The following is a 6,000-nucleotide window of genomic DNA, read 5'->3' on the forward strand; positions in this document are numbered from 1 at the left end:
GCAGGTTCTGTGAAAGGTTACCTTATCATTTAGTAGCGAAAATGGTTTCTTAACTCTTAGAAGAAAGGGAAGTTCCTAAATGAACTAAACATCTTGTAATAGCAGGCCCACCCCCAAGGAACAGACTGTGCCTCTGGATGCAGTGGCTAAAACCTATCCCATACAAAAAATAAGTTGTCTCCTTCTTACCATGCTAACCAAGCTCTTGACCTCTTTTGTACATTCCTGGTTGTGAGATTGAGAAAAGGGAAGAGGAAAGACTAGACTCATTAATTTTCTGACCTTGAAATTGAGTACTCGGCTTATCCATAAGACACCCCTCCCCACATCAAACAGACATTTTTCATTATAATAGGAGAAATATTAGTTATTTTTAGAGGTTCAAATTACAGATAACCTAATTTTAGGTCCATTCAGAATAGCATTGCTAGAATTGTTTCGACCTTTTTTGAGTAGAGTTAATGAAAACTTAACAATTGTGGCTAAATAATATGGGTTAACACTCATTTTGTGTAAAGGTATGGGTAAGCTAGTAATCAAAATTTGGACTTTCTTTTTTGATGGTTATATTTCAGTAAACTTAAAATCTGTTGCAAAAGTGTTAAGTTTGTGAAGGTATCTAATGACTAAGTTTGAAAGCTATTTTAAACTTTATAAATGAGTAGAAGAACTTGAATAATTGGGGGAGCCAGAGTCTGGCTTTGAAGCTGCACAGCCAGAAACAGTGTCCAGACCATGCTTTGGGCCTTCTTTAGCAAATACCCCAGTGCTGTTGAGGTAGGTTTGGACACTGTAGCCTGCATTGTTGTTGCTGGCCACTAGATGTCAGTGAGCCTTACCTCCTCCCCAAAGCTAGATGCATATGCCTTGACCAGAATAAAGGATTTTACCTAGCACCTCCTTCCTTTCGTGTCTCTTCCTAATCAGAAGCTTAAATGGGTGACTCTCATTGGCAGAGCCTAGGTCACATAGCTCTCTTCTGGCTGCAAGAGAGGCTAGGAAAAGGTTTCTGGATTTTACTTGGGGTTCAGAGTTCATAGCAAATTGTTGCACACTCCTGGATGGTCCAAAAGCTTGGACAGGCTGCTGTTCTGTGAACTTTTTGCTCCTGTTCTGTGAAAAGCTGAGGAGTTTTCACTATAATGTAAGTATCTGAGTGTACTGTTTAGCTCAGCTGACATTTTTTTGTAGCAGATTTGCTAACTGAAGGAAGTAGATGACTGATGCAGATTCTGGCCAAACTCTTTGTCTTGTGGCTGACCAGCATTTTGAATATCACTTCCTTAGAGGAACCTACCTGTTTAGGGGAGACTTTTAGCAGGTTCATCTCATTTAATCCTTACAGCAATCTGTTGAAGGGGTGACAGTTGAGAGGTATGTTAGGAATTTTTCAGTGTTTTTTAGACTATGTCACAAAAGCTCAGACTTTGAATACATAGTGAGGTGGGTCTCTTTCTCTCTGGCTTGCATTTGTAAAAGTTCTGTGTACTCAAGAGTGCTAGGAGACTCTGTAAAACAAAATGACTGCAATTAAAAAATCATCCCAATGAGGTAAAAAAAAAAAAAAGATGTATCCAAATAGATCCTACTTAAGGAATTTTCTGCAGTTAGCTCAGATACAAGTATGAAAGCTGGGAGTGATCATGGACTGATACAAGTGAAGAGGAGAGAATCTCAAGTTCAGGGCAAAAAGAGTAAATGCAGAAGGGATAGACCCATTTCTGGAGACTAAAGGCATTATGCTTCTAATCATAAAGTAACACTGGCCTTTTTTAAAAAAATAAATTTATTTATTTATTCTTGGCTGTGTTGGGTCTTCATTGCTGCATGCGGGCTTTAGTTGCGGTGAGCAGGGGCTACTCTTCGTTGCAGTGTGTGGGCTTCTAATTGCAGTGGCTTCTCTTGTGGCGGAGCATGGGCTCTAGGCTTGCGGGTTTCAGTAGTTATGGCTCATGGGCTCAGTAGTTGTGGCGCACGGGCTTAGTTGCTCCGCGGCATGTGGGATCTTCCCGTACCAGGGCTCAAACCCGTGTCCCCTGCATTGGCCACTGCACCACCAGGAAAGTCCCTCACTCTATTTTTTATGCCACCAATCCTCTTCTTTTGCATTTTTCATCCAAGTCCTAAAACTGGCCTTTGATTTGCTTCTATTATAAAAAATTATGTGAACTGTTATCTTGGAACTAATTTGGAAGCCCAAGATGGTGAGATTGTTCTGAAAATCCTTTTCTAAAAAGGTTCGGATTCATACTGTGGAGCTAGAATTGTTAAACCACTGTCAGTCAGTGCAAAGCCTTTTTGTCCCGTGCCGTGCTGGGCCTTTGACATAGGTTACTAAAGCAAGATCCTGTCATGGAGTTTATGGACCAGTGCGAAAAACAGACATATACATAAATTGATAGTTCTAAAGGGCTATTTTGTGTAGTAAAAGTTATGCAGAAGTTATGGGCCCTTAGTTTACTGCGGGGCAGTCAGAGGTGGCTCCCTGGAGAAGACAAGGCTTGGACTGACTCAAAAGATGGGTGGGGCTTCCCTGGTGGCGCAGTGGTTTAGAGTCCGCCTGCTGATGCAGGGGACACGGGTTCGTGCCCCAGTCCGGGAGGATCCCACATGCCGCGGAGCGGCTGGGCCCGTGAGCCATGGCCGCTGAGCCTGCGCATCCGGAGCCTGTGCTCCGCAACGATAGAGGCCACAACGATGAGAGGCCCGCATACCGCAAAAAATAAAATAAAATAAAATAATAGGAGTCATTCAACTAATACTAGAATGAATGAGCATACTTTTAGCTGATCACTTTAAACAGCAGCTGTAGGTCCATCTGATATCAGGTGGCCTTGGCCTGCAGTGGCTGGAAGCAAGATTTCGGTTCCCTGGGCAGAGATTGAAGTCAGGCCATGGCAGTGAGAGTGCTGAATCCTAGCCACTAGACCACCAGAGACAGTGGTCAGTGACAAGGGTCTGGCCTGTCGGTTTTTAGAAATGAATTTCCACAAGGAGATGGAAAGTAGTGAAACAAAGTGTTTATTAGGAGGAAAAAGAGTGTGTGTGAATAGACACAGGCGGACTCAGAGTCGTGCCCTCGTGGTAGTTTGGATCACTTAATATGGGGCATTTCTTTCTGGTTTCCTCTGGCCAGTCACCTAGCATTGACTGGCTCTGAGTCCGTATTTGGTTTATCTCAGGGTCCTTCCTGTGTGCGTGCATCCCTTAGCCAAGATGGCTTCTATTGAAGAGGCCTATGGGTAGGTTGACATCATCTACTATGTGTAGTCGGGAAGGTCTCCTAGACCTCGAGAATGAGAAATATGTGGTCTCTTTGTCTCTTATGTGGTCAGGGTTCAACTCCTCTCTACCCCTGCCATTACTGTTTTCTTAAAGTGTCCACTGGAGGCAAAGTCCAGCTATTTACCCTGTTCCTTTTGTTACTTCTATCTGGAAGTGTGAACAGAAGGCTGTCTGTAAATGTATCTTGTCTCACGTCCAACTGTTACCCCACAACTGGGTTTGCCTCTTGGTGGGTGTCAAGCCAAATGACACAACCAAGTCAAAGAGGAGGAGAAGGAAGGAAGGATTTATTGCAGCAAGTAATAACACTGGGGATCTTTCCCAAAGCAGTATGTCCCCAAGAGCAAAACTGGAGAAGTTTTAAGCTAAGGGTACATGCATATTCATGAAGGGACTTGAGCAGAGGAGAATTCAGTCTAGAAGTGGGGCACAGGTTGACAGTCAAAGTTTTAGTTGAAGTCACGAGGGTCAGGATAGATCAACATCATTTCTTAGCTTCCAGTTGATCTGGTGGCTGAGCCCTCAAGGCGGGTGGGGATGGTGTTTGAAGTCTGCAAAAGAACTCAAGAGTGGGTGCCAGGCTAATCTTTACCGTTGAAACAGAACTGGGAGTCTTTATAAGTGATTTATTATCTTTGCGATTGTTACTTCTCTTGCTGGGTTACAGTTGTTTGTTCCTGCATTCTTTTATTTCCTTAAGATCATTAATTACTGAGACCTATTCAAGGGCAAGCGCTGTGGCCAGGCTTAGATCACAAAATGACTTAGGCCAGAAATGGCTCATGTCAAGAAAGCCATGCCTGATTCTCTTTCTCCGGGGACCTACCCTGTCTGCTTGCACAACCCACCCAAGTGCAACACCGAACATGTTGATTGTATAAGCCAGAATGCAATACGAAAAAGAGCTGGTACATCCTTCAGTGTGTACCAGACCACCTGCTGCAAATATCCTACTGGAGAAAGGGCTTGGCTGAATTTTGGCTTTGATATCTATCTGAAGTATTCCAGCAGTGGGGCAGATTTGCTGATAATCATACTGAAACTGCAGAAATGTGTCTCGGGGCTCCAAGGAGCTCTGGTTCTTTATGGCTCAGCGCAGAAAGAATGCAGCAAGAGGCAAAGTGATAGATAAGTGATTTATTAGAATAGGATGCTTGTGAGGTTACAAGCAGCTGGCAAGAGGGTGCCGCCCTGAGAGCTTAGTGGGCTACAGTTCTGTGATCAAAGGAGAAGTGGGGAGGGGGAGAAGACCAACTTCTTCCTCATTCTTCAGTCGACGTCAAGCTTCCGTCATCAGTTCCTCCTCCATGTCAGGCGGGGGAGTTTTCTTGTCCCTACGTGGTCAAACTGGGACTGCCGTGGCACAATGGAAATGAGCAAAAAGGCAGTAACAGGGCTTCCCTGGTGGCACAGTGGTTGAGAGTCCGCCTGCCAATGCAGGGGACACGGGTTCGTGCCCCGGTCCGGGAAGATCCCACATACCAGGGAGCGGCTGGGCCCGTGAGCCATGGCCGCTGAGCCTGCGTGTCCGGAGCCTGTGCTCCTCAACGGGAGAGGCCACAACAGTGAGAGGCCTGCATACAGCAAAAAAAAAAAGAAAGAAAGAAAGGCAGTAACATATACTAAAATGTGATAAATCATCTCAGGTTTCAGTATAATGTCACCTTTTCCTTATATCACTGTTCTCAGTGCGTGCAGAGAAGTATGTCTTAGGCATCATCAACTTCCTGAACTTACTGGGTAGGATGTGGGTCTCATTACACCACTGTTTTATTGTTTTGGGGCATGTCTCATGCTTCTGTTGCATGGTTTTGTTGCTAGGCAAGCCTGCTTGGTTTTGTGATTAAGCAAACCTACTTTCTTGGGTGATCGTTAACTTACCGGGGTCTTCTATACTTTTTTCTTTACTTATGATTCCTCAGTGGGATTAACTATTTAATCACCTACTTTGTCCCTTTACTCAGTCCCTATCAATACCGGTCCCTGATGGTGTCAGTTTTCCACTGCACTGTGAAGAGTCCAAGGTCTGTGTTTCCAGCAGCATCTCTGCTGGGCCGTGTCCTGCAGGCCTTAGACTCAGACAAATCCAAAACTGAGTTAGTCGACCCCCTTCACCCCAACCCTAGCTCTCTACTCATTTTACCGTCCAAGCCAGAACCCTGCGAGTCCTCCCTGCTGCCTTCATCCCCTCATCCGCCAATCGGGTCGCTCCAGTCCATTCCCCTCTCAGGTGTCTCAGTGCACCCCTCCCACCCCTGCTGCTGCTGCTGCTGCTGCTCCTCTATTCGGGCCTCACGTCTCCCTCGGACCATTGCAGTAGCCTTGGGACTCCTGTCCTCGTCCCCAATCTCAGCCTCCTGTCCCCGCTCCTTGCAGGAGCGAGTGATCTTTCTAAAACGCGAATCTGAAAACGACTCCCCTGCTTAAAATCCTCTCCTGGTTCCCTCCTGGAGGGAGAAACCCAAGCTCCTCAGTTTAGCAGCAAGTTTTCGGGTGGGGAGTTGGAATGGAGGCGTTCCACCTAGGGCCCCAGGGTCCTTGGGACGAGGGAAAGTCCTGCAGGACCGAGCACCTAGCACCGGCTTGTAGGCAGAGGAGGAAGGACCCGCTGGGGGCGAGGCTTGGGAGGCAGGGGAGGCCGGGCCAGAGCCAGGGCAGAGGGCGGGGCCCTGGGCGTGGGCGGGGCGTGCGGGGGCGGCTCGCGGCCTCCGGACG

This window comes from Mesoplodon bidens, assembly GCF_964165515.1.
Source record: "Mesoplodon bidens genome assembly, chromosome: 14".
NCBI classification, from domain to species: domain Eukaryota; kingdom Metazoa; phylum Chordata; class Mammalia; order Artiodactyla; family Ziphiidae; genus Mesoplodon; species Mesoplodon bidens.